At 26.6% G+C, this 10407-nt stretch overlaps 1 protein-coding gene across 4 annotated transcripts in view; it reads left to right on the top strand.

Moving 5' to 3' along the window:
• LOC107441922 (mitochondrial sodium/calcium exchanger protein) overlaps window positions 1–10407 on the top strand; it is a 71443-nt gene that overhangs the window by 4288 nt on the left and 56748 nt on the right. Inside the window, exon 1 of one of the 4 annotated variants that reach the window (XM_016055333.3) lies at window positions 2701–2846. The exons of 2 other annotated variants lie outside the window; for them this stretch is intronic. The gene's annotated coding sequence lies outside the window, so the exon portion shown is untranslated. Of the gene's footprint in view, window positions 1–2700; window positions 2847–10407 lie in introns of those variants that run through there. One more of the 4 variants, XM_071179431.1, reaches the window with a different exon arrangement.

Raw genomic sequence — 10407 nt, 5'->3', positions numbered from 1 at the left:
CTCCAATATATATATATATATATATATATTATTAATTTTGAAAAAAGGTCATTTTCATAATTTGGTGCCACTTGAAAATTAAAAAAAAGAAAACAATTCTTATTTGAGGATATATAGCTTTTAAGAATAATTACACATTAAACTGTGAACCAGCCAAGCGGTGATCCAATGTCCATAGATGGTTAACGAACGAAGATTTTTGATTTGGTATCCTACACACTAATTGAATATTATTAATTTTATTGAAATTAGCAGGTAAACTATAATTGATCATCATCATCTGACTTTTCTTGTTCGTTTTGTTAAATAATAATTTAATTGCAAATGTGCAGTGCGTTCATTTCAAATCTGCCACCTTGAATAACTTTTTAATAAGTATATTTTTTTTTACAAAATCACTTCACCACGTAAATTTTATGTTGTATTTAAACGTTTAAAAATCCACTCTAATCAGTTCAGGAACTACCTTTTTTTCCAAAAGAATGACATTGTGTACCGCGATATTAAAAAATGTCTGCTTGGTGGTCCGTAAGGATACTAAAGTTCGATGAAATCTTATCTAAACTTAATGAATGTTTTTCATACAGTTATTCTGATGTTTATTAATTATTTTAGTTTAAATTTTTTGATCAGATTGCCATGTCCAGAAATCTCCATTTTTTTTACCAAAATCCTAATTATTTTTATAGAATCAAAACAAATTACTATCTAACTTTAAAATTATTATTATATAATTTTAAAACAAAATCTTGTAAATAAAGATTTCATAAAGGTAAGCAGACATATAAATTTTAGGAACACTAATTCAGGAAGCAAGGAAAGTCTACAAAAAAATATTGAAATTCTATTTGATTTAGAACTAAATTATGATAAGCTAAATTATTTTACCTATTAAGTAAATATTTTTATACAACTAATTATGATAATATCAAAAAATTGCTAAAAAGTTATTCTTTTGTCAACCGAATATAGAACATTCGAAATGGCTGTTTTTTTTTCTTTTTTAAACAGTCTTAAATGTTAAACGAGTGTTACCACTTCTTGTAATAATTATTTAGGTTTAAGAAGTGTAAATAAGTGCATGGTATCAGACATGAAATTAATTTGCAAAAGCGATGATTTAATTTTGTGAAAATTTAACTTCAATTAACTATTTTCTCTAACCTCATTAGAATATAATTTAGAGTATTTAACGCAGTTATAATATATGACAGTAGTAGAATTCAATCGAAAACATTTCAAATTTCATGTTTCGACAGTTTTATTTTAAGTTCCATTTCTCCTAATTTTTTTGAAAAACTATATTTATCTTAAAATAATGACTTATAATTTTAAATTTTTTGTATTTGAAGATGTCAACTAGTGTTCTTGTTATAAAGAGAATTTGCGTTTTATATTACAATTATACATCATTTTTATTATTGCAAAATTTATATTTTTCATGGGAACAAATAGCACCGAATGCTAAAAGCCTTAAAGCCTCCATAATTAAAGTCACCTAAATAAATTAAGAGCAAATTGGTTTTCGGAGAAAAAAAATATTTAAAACATTCATTTAATTCTGCAAAGGAAACTTAGTTGTTTGAGATCCAAAACTGGCAAGACATTTATCCATAACTGTTAGGTTTTTTTTAATTTCTTAGCTGATAATATACTAAACCAACTGAGGCTCATATTTGTCTCCTTTGTAATTTGATGTCCCGTTGTCCCCTTTTTTGAATGCCCCTAAAATAATCAACACTTGCCAACTTTTTTATCTATTTTTTTCATGCTATAAAAGTCATTACTTGCAAGAACTATTAAATATTAACTATTGAAATTTATTTGCAAAACTTTTAAACATTAACTATTGAACACAATTTACAAAAAAAACATTAAATATGACTGACAAATAACTTTAACATAAACTATGAAACATAAAATAATAAAAATTATTTACAAAACAATTAAATCTTGACTGTAAACATAAACTATTATTATGATCTATAAACACAGCAAAACTGTAGAGTAAACTATTAAAAATAATTAATCAAAACCAATAAGCATTGACAGTTAAACATTAAGTATTCAACATGATTTTTTTACCTATAACAACTTCTAAACAATATCATGAATCATAAATAAATTATAAAACAATATCATAAATAATAAAAATAAATTACAAATCTCTAAAACATAAACGAATGAAAGAGATATATAAACACTTCTAATCATAACAAATTATCAGTCTAAACTATTAAGAATAAAGCATAAACTATTAAATCAGCCAAAACTATTTCATTATTAAAATTCACTATTAAAAACAATATGTTCAATATTAATATTTACTGTTAAACATAACTTAAATTATTAATATACCCTATAAAAATATAACATGATTTGTTAAATATCAGCTATTAAATATTGTTTACAAAAACTACTAAACATATCATGAAAATATTAACATTCTTTGCTAAACGTAAGTTTTTAACCATAAAAAACTATTAATCATAAATTTCTAAGCATAAACCATTAAAACAAAAACAGCATAAATTAATCAAACATAATTGAATAGGTTTTATTCTTAAAATCAATTTATGAAGTTTCCACTAAAGTCAAAACCCATTATTTCATTCTCTCTGTCTAATATGCGTAGAAAAATCAAAAGAAAGAAAAAAAAATGGCAATGCATGGCGTCTCCTTAATTCAGGAAAAAAAGTCATTCATTTCTGTCTCATGCTATTGTACAGACAAATCTTCATCTTAGAATATCTTCGTTTGTTTTTTTGAAAAAATAACCATAATAGCTTCGAGATTGAGGAACGTCGCATCAGATTTGATGAATTTTACTAAACTCCCGTTAACAGGTAAATTCATACTGTTGTTAATTAATCAATATTATATATTTTTAGAATAAGTAATTAAAGATTTTGTATTAGTAAGCGAATGTTTAGAAATTCAAGTTTGTCATTGAATTGTTACATAATTTTACAGACAACTCTTCATCTTAGAATATCTTTATTTTTTGAACAAAAAAAATCATAATAGCTTCAAGATCGAGGTGTGTCAATAAATGGTATTCAATAAATTTTACTGAAATCCAGAAGACAGGTAACTTTGTACTGTTGATAATTAAACAATATTACATATTTGGAGTATATTTTTCAAAACTTTTACATAAGTGAACGAATGTTTAAAATGATAGAATGTTCACAAGAATATCTTCTTGTGAAAAAATAATCATAATAGCTTGAAACTCGAAGAGTGTCACAACACTTTCGAAGCACTCTACTGAATTCCCGCTATCAGGAGTTACTATTAATCAATCAGTATTACTTATTTTTAAAGATTTTATGTTTAAAGTTCAAATTTATGATTTAGTTGCTACCTTATTGCACAAACAATTCTTCATTTTAGAATTTCTTCCTTTGTTTTTCGGAGAATTAATCATAATAATTTCGAGATCGAGGAGTGTCACAACATATTCAATATTCCCGCTATCAGGAATTACTATTACTCAATCAGTATTACTTATTTTTAAAGATTTTATGTTTAAAGTTCAAATTTATGATTTAGTTGCTACCTTATTGCACAAACAATTCTTCATTTTAGAATTTCTTCCTTTGTTTTTCGGAGAATTAATCATAATAATTTCGAGATCGAGGAGTGTCACAACATATTCAATATTCCCGCTATCAGGAATTACTATTACTCAATCAGTATTACTTATTTTTAAAGATTTTATGTTTAAAGTTCAAATTTATGATTTAGTTGCTACCTTATTGCACAAACAATTCTTCATTTTAGAATTTCTTCCTTTGTTTTTCGGAGAATTAATCATAATAATTTCGAGATCGAGGAGTGTCACAACATATTCAATATTCCCGCTATCAGGAATTACTATTACTCAATCAGTATTACTTATTTTTAAAGATTTTATGTTTAAAGTTCAAATTTATGATTTAGTTGCTACCTTATTGCACAAACAATTCTTCATTTTAGAATTTCTTCCTTTGTTTTTCGGAGAATTAATCATAATAATTTCGAGATCGAGGAGTGTCACAACATATTCAATATTCCCGCTATCAGGAATTACTATTACTCAATCAGTATTACTTATTTTTAAAGATTTTATGTTTAAAGTTCAAATTTATGATTTAGTTGCTACCTTATTGCACAAACAATTCTTCATTTTAGAATTTCTTCCTTTGTTTTTCGGAGAATTAATCATAATAATTTCGAGATCGAGAAGTGTCACAACACATTCAATGAATTTTAATGAGTTTCGGCTTTTAGGTATTACTCCTAATGAATTAGTATTACATAGTTTTAAAGATTTTATGTTCAAACACATATTTAAAAGCTCAAATTCATGATTGAGTTGCTACTTAATTGCACAAACAATTCTTCATTGTAGAATTTCTTCCTTTGTTTTTCGGAGAATTAATCATAATAATTTCGAGATCGAGGAGTGTCACAACACATTCAATGAATTTTAATGAATTTTGGCTTTTAGGTATTACTCCTAATGAATTAGTATTACATAGTTTTAAAGATTTTATGTTCAAACACATATTTAAAAGCTCAAATTCATGATTGAGTTGCTACTTAATTGCACAAACAATTCTTCATTGTAGAATTTCTTCCTTTGTTTTTCGGAGAATTAATCATAATAATTTCGAGATCGAGGAGTGTCACAACACATTCAATGAATTTTAATGAATTTTGGCTTTTAGGTATTACTCCTAATGAATTAGTATTACATAGTTTTAAAGATTTTATGTTCAAACACATATTTAAAAGCTCAAATTCATGATTGAGTTGCTACTTAATTGCACAAACAATTCTTCATTGTAGAATTTCTTCCTTTGTTTTTCGGTGGATTAATCATAATAACTTCGAGATCGAGGAAAGTCACTGCACATTCGATGAATTTTATTGAATTCTTTGGATCAGGTAATTTCGCATTGCATTAAATCAATCAATATTACGTATTTTTAAAATACTTTTTAAAAATTTTATATTTGTGGACGCATGTTTAAAGGAATAAATTTGCTTCTGAGTTGTTATATAATCACTATAATATGAAATATTAGAGTATTAATATGAAATATTAGAAAAAAATCGTTTCAAGTTCTTGTTTTTTACGACGAACAACTTTAATTTAAAATATGAAATTATGAATTGTTATAGATACAAAAAAAGTGATTTGTTTTTCAATTCATATTAGTTTCTTATTGTTAATTCTTTATAAAATGGTACAATTTTACAATCGTTTTCTCCGAACGTGGCGAAAATTTTTTTGCTTGTGATTTACATTATTTAAAAAGAAATAATGCTTAAGTGAGAAAAACGACATAATGATTCATTTATTGGTGCGTTTTAGAATCATTATCCCTTTTTTTTCTTTATTTCTCATCAAAACATATAGTGGGTATGCCTGATCCAAATAACATTTTAAATTGGAAACGAAAAATAAATTAAACAGCCATTTTAATAAATGACGTACTTTTAGAATCGTATTGAATTATTGTATATTAAACTCATGCAATTGAATAAAGTTAATCTAGAAACTGTTTAAATAACATGTTCTTTTTAAGAAATTAATTACGTGTTTAGAATAATCTGAAGTTAAGTTTTAACATTCCTCTCATAGAGAAAACTCAGTTAAAGTTCTCTTGTAGTTTTACATTAAATGAAGAAAATCTTAAAGCTGGCCAACACAAATTTCTTAAAACTGTATGCTATTAAAATATACAGATATGTCAACGTTCTTTTTACCTAAAGGGCTTAAGATTTTCTTAGCACTAGTATTTAAAAATAACGTATAAACTCTTGTTTTTGAACATATATTCCTGTTTGTTACTGTTAAGTTAAATTATTTAACTGTTTACTGTGACTTAACTTGCATTCACTCACACTTTTAAATATTGATTTTAAAAAAAACTATTAACCATGAAAAATTTTGGCACATAATATGTCATTAAAAATTGATACTGAGTTAAAAATTTCACAACAATAGCATTTATAAAAATTTTTTCAGTAATAGGAAATTGTTTTTCTCTTGTTTGAATGTTATATTATATTTAGTAAATTGATTAATTTTATGCCTATGAAACGTTTGCTTGAAAAGGTTATTAGTAGTTTTAATATCGCAAATTAACATCAAATCTAGAATATGAACTCAATGAATGTTATAGCGCTATTTAATTTTGAAGTAATAAATAGTACGACATGTTTTGTAGCAGAAAATTGATAATCAGTTAACAATTCCTAGAAAAATGATAATAACTTTTATAATTTTTTTTTCAGAAATAGGATATTTTTTTCTCCCGTTTGAATCTTATATTACAATTAATAATTGATTGATTTTTAAGATTATGACCGCTTGCATGAAAAAGTTATTAAAGTTTAAATGTCGTGACTTAACGGGAACTTTAGAATATTAACTTAACTTATAGTGCTCCTAATTCTTGAAATAAAACTACGATATGCTTTGTAGTTGAAAGTTTTCGTTGTTTAAAGCTTGCCTTTTTCAGAATTTAAAAAATTTATTTGAGAAATCTAAATGTTCAAAGGCTTTCTCTCCATTTTATTTGAATTGAAAAAAAATTGAATTTTTTTAAGTATTTATTAAGTTGTCTTTAAAATAATAAAAATATTAAAAAAAACAACTGAGTTTTTAGAAAAAATTTTTATCAAATTCAAATTTTTTTTATCAAATTCATGTAAGCAGGTTAAAAATAGGGAGAAAACTTTTGACTATTGTTGCTTTCTAAAAAATAATAGGTTAACTAATTTTTCGAATAATGCACTTTCCAAACAGCACTTTCGAATAATGTAGTTAACCCTTTTATAATAATTTTGAGAAAAGCTTTTCAAACCTAAAAAAGTAAGAAATTAATAATTTTTTAGAAAACTTGAAGAAAATTACATTATGTTAAGTCTAAGGTACCTCCCTATGTTTGTACTACTATGGTAACAGCTTTAAACATCCTAATTCCCTTTTTCTGATCATGTGCCTCCCCTGAAATTAGCCAAGACAGAAATATGCATTAGTCATTTTCATTTCTTTCATTTTTTTTTTCATCGGCTTACTTTATTTTAATAAATGCGTTACCTGCTTGTACGTAGCGTTCTTTTAAAGCAAAGTACCATTTTCAAAAAAGAAAAAAAAATGGTAGGAGCCCTTTAATTCTTCGGAATTATTTTCAGAAACAAGATGGTTCAGTCTATGATAGTATATTAATAACATAAATATCTATGCAGCCAAACTCGCTATTAACGAGCCTCAATATTTGCTACTGACAACCGAGTGCTCGTAAAGAACAGGATCGTGAAAAAATCATGCATACCTAATAACTTCCAAATAGTACTTTCTTAATTTACTTTTGTACTGCACTAAAAGAAATTATTTGCTTCGAACTGGCTTACAGTCTCTCTGTTGTTTGATTGTTCTTCGGATAAGTGAACATAAAAAAAGAATTCATCCAGCCGAAAAATATCAAGAAGGAATTCGTCGACCCGAAAAACATCAAAAAGGAAATTCTTCAAGTAGAGATTAGCTAAACTGGAGAAGTAATATTAAATGGAGATGAATTTATGAATCACAAATATATTACTCGCTGAAATCGGAATTTATGAATCACAAATATATTACTCGCTAAAATTAGAGTTTGCACTTTAGAAGTGAGTTATTTTCCATTAAACTTAGTATTGAACTAACCAAGTATTTCGAATTTCTTCGTACATCCGGTTTTTCCTTAAATCAGGGCTATTAAATGGAAATGAATTTATGAATCACAAATATATTACTCGCTAAAATTGCAGTTTGCTCTTTAGAAGCGAGTTATTTTCCAATATACTTAGCATTGTACAAACCAAGTATTCCGAATTTCTCCGTACATCCGGGTTTTCGTTAAATCAGGGTATTCGATTCTACAGTATTTGAATCTGAAGCCAACAAAAGGCTTTTAAGGTTAAAGTGCTGGGTAACAGAAAGAAATATTCATTTAAAGTAAATGAATTGGTACTACCACTTTCTTCCCATTAGTGTTTTGCACATACAGGCTACTTTTTGAGATTTTTACTGGTGTTAATCAATCAACGGTCAAAATTCAGGTACTTTGAGTTGTTCTCTTTTTAAAGATATATGAATTGGTGATTTGTTTCATTTTCAAATTTATTTCGTTAAAACAAAGACAATCTTGATCGAAATATAAGTAGTTATGTATTTAATTTGATATTGTGCATTTGAAATATTTTTTTGAAACTAAATATGTTGTCAGCTTAAAATTTATTACAAATATTCTAGGATATTTATTCGACCTATTATAGGGGGAGGGAGATTAATAAATTCACCTTGAATGCCACAACCAATTATCTTTTTATAACAAATAGATATTGTGTTGGATAAGAAAAATTCACAAATAACTATAATTTTTCTAATCTTTAAAAAATAAGTGGTAGACACAGATACTACTTTCTCCGAACTACTTTCTCAGATTTGTCCTTCCCGGTAACTTAACTTTATTAGATTAAGCAAAACACGATTTTAGTACTATATCACATCATGATAAAGATTAACTGCTTCCATTATTATTTGTGATGAAGCTGCTGCTCCTAGCCAACACATGATAGTCAAAATGTACCACAATCAAGCAATTTTTTCTTGTACTAATCCCTTTCAAATGGATAAGTACCGGAGGTACGACAGTATGGCAATTATGTACGATAGTATGGCGGGGCATGCAACAGTATGGAAAACTGTAGAATAGATTGACGACTATTTTTCATTAATTTTGGTTTTTGGAAAATAACTTATTTTTGTAATTTCAAATACATTTTTACATTTTTAAGACAATCTATATATAATAGTCAAAAAAAAAAGAAACATTTCACCGATGTAAAGGTATACAAATTATTATTTGAATAGTATTAGATAACATCATAGATCGATTAAAAAACCATTTCATGTTGTTAACGATATTCTAATGGTTAAATTTAGGTTTGATGCTATATTAAATGATAGTAAATGTTGCTATATAAAATTGTTGTGATTAATTCCTTACATTAAATTTGATTTTTAGATTGATATAAAAAAATATTTTTCAAGATTTTATGTGTGGAATGTCTAGAAACTTATGGCTATTTAAGACTAGGGAGATTTATTTTTAATCCTGTCGTTAAAAATGCAGTTTAAATAACTGTTTTTAGTCATTTGATTTAAATTCTTGACACTTTTTTTATTTATCTCTTTATAATTTTTTTCAAAAGTCTATTACAAAACAGCAGTAATATTTACAAAATATCAATTTTGAACTACCACTGACACTTTTGTAGTTGAAGTTTCAAAATTTCGACTCAAATGCCCTTTGTTTTTACTTTTATCTTCATTATTTTATGGTAATTTATTTAATCGAATTTAGAACATTAAAAATAACAAATTTGCTTTTCACATTTTTTTTAAGTTATCGAGACAAATAGACAGTCGGTCTTCCAATAAAAAAATTAAACAAAATTTGCTATTATAAAATATAATAAAAACAGTGCAATGATAACATATTCTTCAAAACTAATGAGTTTAATTCATCCTTTTTAAATCAAGCAACCTTTTAACAATTTACGAATTTACAAACTACAACTGACTCAAAATTTTAAGTATAAATTATCAGCACTAGTTAATTTTTAAAACACTCAGAGATACGATCTAGCTCTGCCTTGTTTCAGAATAACAGAACCGATTAAACTTTCTCGCCATATTACGATCACTTAACTCAGCCAAGGTTTAAAACTTTGAGTGGGGCCTTCAACACCTCAGGAATGCAAACAGACTTAGACTAATCCGCAGTTTAATTTTTATCAATAGGTGGCTTTTAACCAATGAAAAAATTCACATTTTCAAGCGTCTCTCCCGAACGATCCATTCGAAATTTCTGGATGATTTTTAAAATTGAGAGTCAAAATTGACCCTTTAAGTCACTGTTTGCACTGTTCGCTAGCACAAACGATTCTGGAGTAATACGATAGAAACATAGACAGACAATCTCGTTACTTTATAAATATCGATGACCCATATTACGATCACTAAGCTCCGTGAAGGTTTAAAATTTTGAGTGGGGCCTTCAACACCTCAGGAATGCAAACAGACTCAGACTAATCCGCAGTTTAATTTTTATCAATAGGTGGCTTTTAACCAATGAAAAAATTCACATTTTCAAGCGTCTCTCCCGAACGATCCATTCGAAATTTCTGGATGATTTTTAAAATTGAGAGACAAAATTGACCCTTTAAGTCACTGTTTGCACTGTCCGCTAGCACAAACGATTCTGGAGTAATACGATAGAAACATAGACAGACAATCTCGTTACTTTATAAATATCGATGACCCATATTACGATCACTAAGCTCCGTGAAGGTTTAAAACTT

The sequence above is a fragment of the Parasteatoda tepidariorum genome, chromosome 4, assembly GCF_043381705.1.
Source record: "Parasteatoda tepidariorum isolate YZ-2023 chromosome 4, CAS_Ptep_4.0, whole genome shotgun sequence".
NCBI lineage: Eukaryota > Metazoa > Arthropoda > Arachnida > Araneae > Theridiidae > Parasteatoda > Parasteatoda tepidariorum.
The sequence above is the reverse complement of the archived record's forward strand: the minus strand, read 5'-3'. Positions and strand labels throughout refer to the sequence as shown.